The following is a 13,831-nucleotide window of genomic DNA, read 5'->3' on the forward strand; positions in this document are numbered from 1 at the left end:
CTATCTATAAAACTCCCTCAGAGCTATGTATATTTTATTAAGATACATTTAAGTTGAAAATAACTATTAAACTAGTTAGAGTTAATAGATAGTTTTGCAACAAAACCATTCCTTCTCAAAAACACATGAACTTAAATCTCCTTCGACCCCAAAAAACCCACCCCCTTCTGCAAAACGATAACACTTAGACAACCAACTGTACACCGCAGAATGTGCCATTTCTCATCTAAAAATTGTCAAAGTAAATATTAAATGATTTAAAGACCTAAAAACTACTTCATTCCTGTCCTATGTACCTACACACAATTACAGTGTGATTTACAACATGTTGCATGGCTCGAGTATCTTTATCTGTATCTATATTTTTTGTTATTCATCTTTTTCCATAGACTTTTACGACGACCCCTCAAAAATTGTCTTTCCTTCCATTGCTGGGGAAAAACTCTTGTAATGGAAGAGGAAAAATAAATTTTCACTGCCATGCTGGGCTATCAAACCGGGCAAAGCAAGGCAAGGCCAACCGAAGGAGATCCAGTGGTGCCGGGAAAATGTTGATGATTCGTATCTTTTGAGCATGTGCGCGACGCGCAAAGTGTATCTATCTGTGTTTTCCTGATGTTATAAAGAGAGCGAGCCAAAGGCACACATGAGACATGAGAACGAGAATGAGAACGAAAACGAGAAATTTCATGGATTTTCCACAATGATGATGTTTTTCCATCATCGAAAGTGTTTTGTTTACGAACGAGGTGGCCACAAGGATTCGGATAAAAATGTTTGACAATTCAGGGATGTTTAGTTTTAGTCGAACTGTTGCGGATGAATGTCGTGAACGGTTGTCGTCTTCTTTTTGTTTCTGAGCATTTTTTTTTACTATAGGTAGAATCTTGTTGTATCTGTTTTGAAAGTAATATCGTAAAAATTCAAATAAAATTACGAACAAGCAAAAACAACTATCGAGTGCGTGCGGTATTCTAAAGTGAAGGAATTTTTATATCCTATATCTACCTACACACTACACCGCAATATAATACTCCTCTTCACCAAAAAGCTGTGTGATAAAAGTGTTTTTTTTTTCTTCCTTCGTCGTTTCGTGAATTTGCTATGGGTACCTACATAATCTTGTGAAAAAGAAAAATTGAATTTTAGGCGCCAGGAGCTGAAATAAGTGTCACACTGTGATGGGAAATAAAATAAATAAATAAATCAATAAGTGAATAGGATAAAAATTAATTTAGAGAAGAAATTTAATTATAAATAGAAAATTTCGTGAGTTCTTGATGATTGTCGGTAATTCTTAAAAAAGAAAAAAAAAACAAATCTAGAAGAAGAGAAAGTGGATTAAAGGATAAACCATTCGAGATAGGCATTTCCTGTGTTGGGAAAAAGTTCAAGTCGCAATGAATGGATTTGTTTGTATCTATGAGATTAAACTGTTGTTTGAATTTTGTATAATATAAGAAATTTGGTTGTGAATCTTAATTAAAATTAATTTAATACTGAAATAAAAACAAAACAAAAAATGTTAAGAACTCGTCGGTAATAAGTCTTATATAAATTAGGTATATACATAGGTACGAAGTTATAACGGTGAAGTGATGTTTTGTCAGTGATTTTGTGTTAAAAAAATATAGAATTGGATTTTTTGTTTTTGAATTAATTTCAACGACTTTTGCTGAAATTTAAGAAGTGATATTGGATTTGTCAAGTGTGCTACTCATCGGAAGTCTTATTTAAGTAAGTTTGAACATAAGTTTTCTTTTTCTTTTAAAGAGGGTGTAACGTGTAAGTCTGTTGTAGAAATAGAACTTGGGAAACTTTTCTATTATAAACAAACTAAACAAGAAACTTCAAAAAATAGGATACATAATATTTATAATACTTGGTAATGAAATTTAGGGAGACTACAAATGCAATATAACGAACATACCTCTGCATACAACAAAAATTAAATTAAGAATGTTGAAAAAGGAGGAAGAGACTTAAACTTAAGGAAATGTAACTTGAAAGCTAAAGAAGAGTTTAAGAGTGGGAGGAAATTTCAAGGAAAGAATTTGAAAGAAAAAATTTATAAACTGAATAAAAAATGTTGCTCTTGTGTTTTTGTGAAGAAAAAAAATTTGTTTATGGAATATGTAGCTTTAAATAAGGGATAACTTACTTATAGTATATTCTTTTATAGGTAGAGGGAAAGTTTATCAAGTTAACGTTTTTCTATAGTTTTCTTTTCGATCTGGAAGCAACCTGTTCAAAAATTTCGTTTAGTCAAAAATTGTTTCTGAGAAGCTGGTATTGTTTTTCAATTTTTGTTTCAATGGTATAAAAACTTATTATGGTATACGGACTTTGTAGGACTCTAATGCTTTGATTTAATTAATTATTTGTTTTTGGTTTTCTTAGAAAATGTGTAATACGACTGTCATTTAGGGCTTAGGCCCACCTAAGAGTGGATTTATATTGTCTTGTTTATCCTATTATTTATAAAAAGTTCAAAATCAGCGGGTTTTTTCAAATAACTCAGAACTTGATCTTAACGAGCTATTTCGCTATGAAATTTATTAATCTATTTATGAGAACATACAAAAGAGTCTGGGATGCAACTTAATATTTTATTGCAATAATTCAGATTGACATTCAAAGAACTTATGCAAGTATGCAATTAAAAAATTGAAGCTATAGCTGTTTTTGTCGAGATATTTAGGACTTTAGTCCAATTTCCTTAAGAAAAACTGTCAACTTATTTACTGCCAATTTTTTGAAAAAGCTAACAAAAATAAAATGAAATTTGAAGTTAATATATTTGTTTTCTTTATTTATTTATTTATTTATAAAAAATAATTTACAAAATAATTATATGAATTATTAATTTCCCATAGGAAGTTATTGTAATGGGTCAGAATTGTCAAATTGAAAATTTTGAAATTTCTCGACGTTTCAAGGTCCCTAGAGTCGAAATAAAAGATTTTTAGAAAGATGTCTGTGCGTGCGTGTGTACGTACGTTTGTACGTCCGTACGTTCGCGACGTTTTTTTCGTCGTCCATAGCTCAAGAACCAGAAGAGATATCGACTTCAAATAAATTTTGTTATACAGATAATAAAGCAGAAAAATGCGGAAAGGGCTCTCAAGAAAATTGCGTGGGTGGTTTTTTTTACCATAGCAGTTTGAAAAAAGGTGAAAATTTTGGTTAACCCTTAATATCTTACGAAATAAAAATTCTAGAGACTTGAATTAAATTTTAAATAATAGATTGTAACGTGATACCAAACATGTATATTTTTTGAAAAAAAATCAATATAACGGTTTTTTTTTTTTTAAACCAATAAAACTGAAAAAAAATTTGTCAACTCCAAAATTTTACGACTGAAATATGATTTTATCTCTAAGACAATTTTGTGCAACGAAGAAAAATATTTTTGACATCTGATAAAATTTTGAGAAAAATCTAATTGACAGTTTTTTTTTATAAAAAATAAAAATCTAAAAAAAAACATTACTCAAAGTTCGTAAAAATTGATTATCGATTCAAATATCTTTTCAAAAACTTGAAATTTAGGCTTCAAGCTTATTTTATCTTATAAGAAATATTGTTTTCAACATTTTGAAAAATGTTGAGAAAAATCGAATTGACAGTTTTTTTTACAAAAAATAAAAACCTAAACAAAAATTTATAAAAGTTGGTAAAAATTGAGATATTGGCTTTAATTTACTTTTATCTTTCAAAAAATATTGTTGTGAACATTCAGTAAAATTTTGAAAAAAAAATCGAATTGATAGTTTTTTACAATGAAAAAAATGATTTTCGACTCAAATATCTTTTCGAACATTTGAAATGATAGCTTTTAACTAATTTTTACTTAAAAGAAATATTGTTTTCAACATTAAGACAAATTTTGAGAAAAATCGAATTGACAGTTTTTTTTGGGAAAAAATAAAAACAAAAAAAATGTAAAAGTTGGTAAAAAAGGATTTTCGACTCAAATATCTCTTTAAAAATGTTAAATATTGGCTTCAAAGTAATTTTATCTCATACAAAATATATTGTTGGTAAAATTTTTAAAAAATCGAATTGACAGTTTTTTTTACAAAAAAAAATCTAAAAAAAAAACAATACTTAAACTTCGTAAAAATTTACTTTCGACTCAAATAGCTTTTCAAAACTTAAAAATATTGGCTTGAAACTTATTTTATTTCGCAGAAAATGTTGTTTTCGATATTCAGTAATTTTTATATAAAAATCCAACAGTCCGTTTTTTCATAAAAAATAAAACCTACAAAAAGAGTACGCAAATTTGGTAAAAATTGATACGAGTACATATAGACAAACTTTTAAGCAAGACAAATCAACAGATCAGTTTGGGTCGCATCCCAGCCTCTTTTTTAAATTTTATTTTTATTTACCAATTGTTAGCATAATGGAAGTTATATTTGTTTTTTGTTCGTAAGATTAACCACGTGAAAAATATGTATTTTAAAATTTGTTTTTTAAACCAATTCTTTATAAAGTTTAAGAATTTTAAATGTTTTTTTTTTTTTTTTAATTACTGTTTAAAAACCCCGTACTCGTACCCATAACCGAGGTGTCATGGTATGAATGTCATACCAGAGATCTTGAGTTTAATTTCTGCATCTTGCAAGGTATTTAAAAAAACCTCCACTAGTAACAACTGCTTTCTCATCTTAAGCCGTGCGAACTTATCATAATACTGCAGATTCCCTGAATCCCTGACGTTATTTGCAAACTGGAATGTTGGAGAGTTGTAAGTGAGCAGACCCTGGTTCTGTACAAACTGTCGCACCATCTTATTTATTTATTTCAGATTAAAAAACGACGCACTTATTTTTTTTGTTAATTCTTTCTTAAAATGTATTTAAAGCCGATTTCTCTACTAGATTTTGAGATAGTTCCGACGATAAGGAAAGTTGATTTTTTTAATTCGTTTTAACATATCTTGATTATGGTTTTGAAGAACCACGAAAAGAGGTATCCCAAATGTACAAGTGTAAAGACGAAGACGTATTCTAAAATACAATGGATTTAGATTTTTAAAAGCTTCAAGACATGTCACAATGTTAAATTTAAAAAAAAATCATGTCAATTGCAATAACTTCCAATGGGAATTTGATAAATGGAGTGCTTTATGCAACAAAGCGTCGCAACTATTGTTTTAATAATTCTTAAAAGCTATAACAACAAAATGTCACTATGCATGTTTATGTCTCTAAATTCAAATGATATTGGCACGACTATACTTTTAAATATTTGAAACTAAAAATAATTTGTTTTCTTCAGATTTCAAAAATAGAAATATTCAATTTTCTTGTCAGGCAATAAACTCTTCATTTTTCACATGTTGTGCAACAACAATAATATTATAATTTATGTACCGCTAACAAGTTTTACCGTCAAGCCAAATAAAATCTACAAAAAATTGAAAATGTTAAGATAAAAAAATATTGGCGCATATTTTTGTTACCGAAAAAATGCGTTTAAAACATAAACATGCTCATTTAACTGCACAGAGGCAAACTTGAAGAATGATATTTAAATATTTCTGAGAATTTATCATTTTCATTTTCAACATTTAACTGCGTTGCAAAAAAAAATTGAGAATACAAATAACAACATTCGAATTTACCTCTAACGTACCTATTTACATATATGTACGTTATGTTTTATTTAAATTTGTTCGCATACACTTTTCGCACGATAAAGGAAATTACCTGTCAATCTTTATCAATTGACAATGAAACACTTTTTAACAACAAACCCTCAACAACACAATAACAACTGACACGTCATGTTTTGAAAAATACAAAATATCTAGATTGAAAAATTCACTGCTAAATTGTGTATTGAACAACTTTATACACAAAATAAATACATTTTTCTCCAAAATAAAAAAAGAAACAAAAACAATAACAATTTAGAATTCAAAATTTTGGGTGAAAAATTCAATCTGACTAAATTCTGTTCCATTCTATGGCCATATGATGGTAAAGTGATGTACTTTTATTAAAATAAAACTACTACACCCCTCACCCACTTTGCATGAATGTTAAATCACCTGCAAACGACAATTCCAGATCATTACCCTGTCTGCCCACTTAATTGGAAATTTCATTTTTAATCGTTGCTGATTGATGAGACTTCATTGCCAAAAATGAACCAACAATTCTATACTGGCTGTACCTAATATAAAATATATGTATACACTTCCGTTGATGACTTTCGGATATAACAAACCATCAAGACCATCAGACCATTGGAAAAAGTGAGATTTTGCTGATTCATTTGGATATTTTTTATCATCATGTTGTGTTTTTTTTTTTGTTGTTGTTGGTATTGTTTGAAATTGATGCTTCTGTTGTTTTTGATGGTTTATACAAGTATATATAGAAACATATCTCAATACATGACTTTATAGTCAGAATGATGGAGATTTTATTCATCATGAAATTCAAGCTAAAATTCACATCAGATTAGTTTATAAATAACAGACATTCATAGGTTGTAGCATGAAATCGACTTATTTATCATCAATATCCAATCCATCCATGTTTTTGAATTTAACTTCTGAAAACAGAGTTCAAAGAACTGTTGTTCTATTGCCATAGAGCCTCAATATAGTCTGAAGTGGTTTAAAATGAAAATGCTAATGCTTGTTCAAAATCAAGGAGGTGTTGAAGACGAAGAGCTGCTTAATTAGTCCCAGATAACGTTTTTATTATAGGAAATATAAAAGATGATTTTTTGGAAATGGGTTTATTTTGGGAAATATGTTTCAGGAAGACATATATCCCCAGATTCTATACGTATAAAAACATAGGCTATATTAGTTTAAGAAATTTAAAATATTAAAATCCCCCTTTATATTGATTTTAATTACCCCAAAAAGTAGACACAATTAAGAAGGATATTATTAAGACCTATAATGATGAAGATAAAGTTATGAGTTTATGATCAATCTCAATTAATATTCATTATTTTTGTACCTAGAATTTTCTCTTAGAAACCTGAAAGTGAGATATGCAATATGCATAACAAAAAGATGGTACATTATTTAAAATTTCTCATGAAAAATTTGTCTATAGAAAATTATGTTTTTCGAGGTATTTTTAAAATGTTTAATATTTTGGTTGAAATATCATGAATTACCAAAGTTTGTGTAAGTATGCTCAACTACCCTCTTATTTTTCATGATTATCTTGTATTTTGTGCTGGAGAATTCAAGTGAAAAATTGAGGTTTCTGTTTTAAGTTCTCTTCAAAAAAGAGTACCTATTTGTTAACTTATGCTATTTATAATACATACCTTTAAAACTGATTACTTAAGTTAAGTATGAACGGGTTTTCTCAGAAGCTACTTTTCAGTAAATAAATAGCAGTTAAAAGGTATTTATGCAGCTTAAGAACTTTAATTCATTCACCACTTAAGGAATGATATTTTGACTTGAAAGTTCTGAATTTTGTAATCAATGTTTTGCATTATGATGGAGTTAGGAAAATACCCCAAAGTAGTTTCCTAAAAATTTTAATCATATTTAGTTTGAAAGCATCGTCGACAAGGTTTTGAAAAATAAGTTCAATTTGTATCTACTATTACCTTTGATTTAGTGGAGAGATGATAATGTTCTAAGCATATTTTTCGAACCAAAAGTAAGCTGATTTTTATGTAAAGGGTGATTTTTTTGAGGTTAGGATTTTCATGCATTAGTATTTGACAGATCACGCGGGATTTCAGACATGGTGTCAAAGAGAAAGATGCTCAGTATGCTTTGACATTTCATCATGAATAGACTTACTAACGAGCAACGCTTGCAAATCATTGAATTTTATTACCAAAATCAGTGTTCGGTTCGAAATGTGTTTCGCGCTTTACGTCCGATTTATGGTCTACATAATCGACCAAGTGAGCAAACAATTAATGCGATTGTGACCAAGTTTCGCACTCAGTTTACTTTATTGGACATTAAACCAACCACACGAATGCGTACAGAAGAGAATATTGAGTCTGTTTCTGAGAGTGTTGCTGAAGACCGTGAAATGTCGATTCGTCGCCGTTCGCAGCAATTGGGTTTGTGTTATTCGACCACATGGAAGATTTTACGCAAAGATCTTGGTGTAAAACCGTATAAAATACAGCTCGTGCAAGAACTGAAGCCGAACGATCTGCGAATTTTCAGTGACTGGGCCCTAGAAAAGTTGGCAGAAAATCCGCTTTTTTATCGACAAATTTTGTTCAGCGATGAGGCTCATTTCTGGTTGAATGGCTACGAAAATAAGCAAAATTGCCTCATTTGGAGTGAAGAGCAACCAGAAGCCGTTCAAGAACTGAACATGCATCCCGAAAAATGCACTGTTTGGTGTGGTTTGTACGCTGGTGGAATCATTGCCAAAAATGGAAGAACTGAACTTGGTTGACATGTGGTTTACACAAGATGGCGCTACATGCCACACAGCTTGCGATTCTATGGCCATTTTTAGGGAAAACTTCGGAGAACAATTCATCTCAAGGAATGGACCGGTAAGTTGGCCACCAAGATCATGCGATTTGACGCCTTTAGACTATTTTTTGTGGGGCTACGTCAAGTCTAAAGTCTACACAAATAAGCCAGCAACTATTCCAGCTTTGGAAGACAACATTTCCGAAGAAATTCGGGCTATTCCGGCCGAAATGCTCGAAAAAGTTACCCAAAATTGGACTTTCCGAATGGACCACCTAAGACGCAGCCGCGGTCAACATTTAAATGAAATTATCTTCAAAAAGTAAATGTCATGGACCAATCTAACGTTTCAAATAAAGAATCGATGAGATTTTGCAAATTTTATGCGTTTTTTTTTTTAAAGTTCTCAAGCTCTTAAAAAATCACCGTTTATTTTAAAAACAATATGGGTAACGAAAATAACTGGTTGGAATAACTTGATTTATTTTTGTATCGAAAAATTATAAAAAAAAACCTTAACAATAACTGTTAAAATTAGAAAAATTGACTAACGAAGTCAAATATTAAAAAAAGAGGAGTGAAAGCGATACATTTAAGATTTTTGAGAGTGGGTGATTTTTCATGGAAAACATTTAGAGGAAAATAAAGTTTAAATATTAAGTCAAAATAATTAAATAAACTATATATTTAGTATATTTTGGAAAATATTTTGTATAAGAAATAGGTTTCAGAATGGTAACGGAGGCAAAGTGTAGCCATCTTTCGTAAAAATATTTAGTTTTGATATTTTGTTTTGCCTTTTTTTAGTGATTTAAAAGAAGTTTATTTTTTGCACAAGAAATTCTGAAAATTACCAGTGTTACAATTATTTAAAAAGAGGGAAGCTGCCAACACTGATATCTTCCCATCCCATATGTCGATTTGTCTTGCTTAACAATTTGTAGGTTTTCGTGTTTTTAAAAATTACCAACAATATTTTGTACCTAATGAAATCGTTTGATTTAGTTAACAGTTAGTGTTAGTTAACAAAATTTTTAGTCGACATTTTAATCAATAATAATTTTTACCAATTTCAGTAGCATTTCCTCAATAATTAATTTCTTTTGTAAATAAATACAAATTGAAAGAATAAAATCGGTTTGAAGTCAATGTCTTCTATTGTTAACGAGATTTCGAGAACCGAACATCCATTTTACCAAATTTGCGTATATTTGATTTTTATAAAAAACAGACTGTTGGATTTTTATAAAAAAATTACCAAATGTCGAAAACAATATTTTCTAAGAGTTTTATTAATTTGAAGCCAATATCTCAAATTTTTGAAATGATATTAAAATCGAAAATCAATTTTTACGCACATCTAATATTTTGTTTAGGCTTTATTTTTTGTTAAAAACTGAAAATTTGATTTTCCCCAAAATTTTACCGAAAGCTGAAAACAATAAACGAATAAAAATTTTTGAAAAGATTTTTGAGTCGAAAATGATTTTTTACGAACTTTTTTTTACGAACTTTAAGAATTTTGCTTTAGGTTGTTATTTTTTGTTAAGAAACTGTCAATTAAATTTTTTAATCAATCTTGAAATCAATATTTCTTATAAGAAAAACTAGTTTGAAACCATAATCTAAAAGGTTTAAAAAGGAATTTGACTCGAAAATGATTTTGTACCAACTTTTAGTAAAGTTTTTTTTTACATTTTTATTTTTCATAAAAGAACTTTTGAATTTCTCAAAATTTTACCAGATGTCAAAAACGTTATTCTTCGTTGAGTTAAATTATTTTTGATATAAAATCATTTTTAAATTGCTAAAGGTAACAAACCCCCCCCTCAATTTTTTTGAGAGGCCTTTCTGCATCTTTCTGCATTATTATCTGTATAACAACATTTATTTGAAGAATATCTCTACTGGTTCTTAAGCTATGAATGACGATATAAACGTCGCAAACGAATGGACGTTCAGTCGCTAGGACCTTCACACGCATGTTTTTTTTCGACTCTAGGAGCCTTGAAACGTCGAGAAATGTCAACACTTTCAATTCAACACATCGGACTGATTACAATAACTTAATATGCGAAGTTAAAAATGCTTATTCATCCAAAGACTCGGATGCTTAAAAATAGTACCTATTTTTAACTTTAAAATATTCTTGCTAATAAGTTTATGTTCAAAAATTTGATTTCGGAAAAAACCTTAATTTTTAAATTTTTGTAAAAAAAGTGTTAGAAATATTTTTGGTTTGCAATTATTTTGTATACATTTCTGAAATATAGAATCTTGACAAAAAATTATGATTTTTTAAAAATCGAATAAATAAATGTACCTGTACATTTTTGAACTGAAATTATTTAGACAATATAGCGCAATTTTTCTCAAAAACGAACCGATGGATTTTTATTAAATTGTTTAGTTATTTTTTCATCATAACTTTGGTTCTTTCAACGAAAAAAATATTTACATATTGCTCCAGAAGTGCACCCCCGTAGTACCGTTATTTTGTTTTTAAGTTTTCTAAGAACTAATGATTTTAATAGTTAATAATTTTTTGTTTGCACAAGCTCTTATGGCTGAATCACAAACACGCTTCAGCGTTGGCTTCGCCTGACGCTTACGAGTTCAGCCATAGGAATTCAATGCATGATATCACAATAGAGCTTCGAACATCGTAAGGAAAAGAACGTAATGTGCCTGAAAACGGAAGCTCTAGTTCAATTATCTGAACATTTTCTTTGTCTGACAGCTCAACAGCTTTTAAAAAATATCAACAAACAAAATATTTGCTCTATGGAGGGATGAAACAATAGAAATGTCATTCAAAGCAACCTCGAAGCAGGCCCACCATAACGCAGACTAAGCCGAAGCTGAAGCGTGCTTGTGATTCAGCCATTATACTATTTTAATAATAGTTATTGATTAAAAATGTCAAATTTTATATTTTGAAATTAAAAGTTTTAAATTAAAAATTCAATAGTTATTTTGTTTGGTCTTAAAACAATAAAAAACATATTACATGAACCTGCTTAAAATTTTAATTTCAATCGCCCCAATGGCTTATGTTTTAGGGGCAAGGGCAGACAGAGAGACGGACGGTCAAACGGACAAAAATGCCAAATCAAATCAAATGGGGTGGCGCAACAGTCCGTTGTGAACCAGGGCCTAGTGACTTACAACTCTCAACCATTCCTGTGTGCGAGTACTGTTGTCAGGAATGGAAGGGACCTACAATTTTAGGCCGAATCCGAACGGCTAGTTTGAGAAAGCACTTTTTCATGACAAGAATTACTCTTGAAGGATTTGTCAATTCCTCGCAAGAGGCAGTACCCCGCGAAAATTATTTTTTTTTTTAAATTAAGGTGGCACAGGCAGGGATTGAACCCAAAACCTCTTGCATGACAGTCCAACGCACTAACCATCATGCTACGGGTACTACGGACCAAAAATGCCAGGCTCACCTTTTTTTTTTCAAATTCTCTATCATCGTTAAAATAAAAATGCCAGGCTCACCTTTTTTCAAATTCTCTATCATCGTTAAAATAATCTTATAAATTTAAAAGTGACCATATGACACATGTTTCTTATGACCACGAAGTAATTTTTCACACAAAAATGTCTAAAAGTAATATTTAAATATGAAGTATCTTAAGAACTTTTCAAACTTCTTAAAATTGCTGTCAAAATACAACATTAATCTTATTTTTTAATGTGAAGACCATTTTGAAAAAACCCTTAAAATGAATAATATTGAGAGTTTCACTATTTACAAACATGTCATAAAATCACTTCTATGGAAAGGATTGGAAAATACATTGTTTATAATTGTTGGTCCTTCAAAACCAAAGGTAGAGTACATTGTTTTGTAAAAATCGGTAGGGCAAAACAAATGTGCAATATATTTTTTTTAAATACAAGATAAAAAGTTTAAAAATTTAATTCAATATTTAATGAAGATAACATATTGATTTCAATAAAATGTACATGTACCTATATTCATGTATTGATTACAAAAAGTACCAATGTTGAATAACAGAAACGAAAACAACATAGTTCTAAATATTAAATTACTCAAATACCTTATATCAAGAGTGCCTCCCCATCTCCCTACATCATGTTATATAACCCTTAATGAAATCAGAATTCGCTATGACACATAAATTCATGATAAAATTCAGTAGGAAGAGCATCAGCAAGGGAAAACATTCATGATAGCAAAAATTAAAAAAAAGAGAAGATGTTAACTTTTATTCAACTGAAAATAAAGTACGAAAGATACGACAACGTATATTAACATACTTAAAAAGTAAAGTACATTTCCATCCGCCTTATTTTTCAAAAAAACTTTCGAATATTTTTCACCAGCCACGAAGGTTGACTTAAGTTAGGTGACAACATTATTTCAAGTGATAAAAATACAACAACAACAAGAGAAAAATGAAGACACAACTCGAATTCGACAATATGCCGCAGCAAAAGTTTTATTTCTTGTGTGAAAAACACAGATACTTTCCATTCCAATGAAGAGCCAAAGTAATTAGGATGATTGGTGTCACTATAAAATATATACTCGTACCTATACAAAAACAGAGTACCAAGGAAATTCAATTTAAAAAGTACCTATAGCTCTATAGCTATGTATCTCGAGGCGCACAAGGATTAAAGCTTGTCAATGGTGTGTTCTCAGAAGCGAAACTTTGCTGCGGATAAAGTGTATATACAGTTTGAGTGTATGTTTGTCTGATGTGTCCTCGAAAGTTGATTATAATTGTCTTTGAGAGTAGAACATCTTGAGAAAAACATATTCGCCAAGAGAAATATATATTCATTCCTTTTAATATTATTAAATAAAAAGACGGCAAAAAATATATAAAAATTTTGATTATTCGTTTCTTTATGTTGTTTTTGTTTTGTGAAGACAAAAACACAAAAACAGTATTTTTCAATTTCCTAAATTGATTTTAATTTTCGATTGAATTTGTAAAATTAATTGCGCGCACAAATTTATTTGCCGCAGCTCTTATTATCGCTATAAATGGGGAGGGATTGGACCGTATACAATTATTTTTCATGTCAATTGCAAACTCAGTTGATATTTTACCTGCTTTGTGAATTACGTTATAACAAAACAGGTGTTATAGTGACACATTTAATTGGATAATACAACCATACAACCTATAAATTATAATATTGAGTGCATAATCGATTTTAGTGAAGGAACAAATAAACACTTATAATAATACGGATATGCCGAATAGTGGACTTTTGTGTTATTTTAACGCTTTTCTAAAATATTGTAAAGTTCGAGCAAGGGTTTGATGATGCCAATGCAATTGATGTTGCTGCTGCTTGTTTTGGCATTGAATGAGTGTTGGTAATTTGTTGAATTTGTTT

General features: G+C 29.7%; 1 protein-coding gene across 2 annotated transcripts in view; it reads left to right on the forward strand.

Annotated features, from left to right (window-relative positions):
• Nucleotides 1-797: 797 nt before the first annotated feature.
• Nucleotides 798-13,831, forward strand: part of LOC129947801 (connectin) — a 328,628-nt gene continuing 315,594 nt past the window's right edge. For both annotated transcript variants that reach the window (XM_056058500.1, XM_056058501.1), the window contains exon 1: nt 798-1,737. The gene's annotated coding sequence lies outside the window, so the exon portion shown is untranslated. The remainder of the gene's footprint in view (nt 1,738-13,831) is intronic.

This window comes from Eupeodes corollae, chromosome 2 (assembly GCF_945859685.1).
Source record: "Eupeodes corollae chromosome 2, idEupCoro1.1, whole genome shotgun sequence".
In the NCBI taxonomy this organism is placed as follows: Eukaryota; Metazoa; Arthropoda; class Insecta; order Diptera; family Syrphidae; genus Eupeodes; species Eupeodes corollae.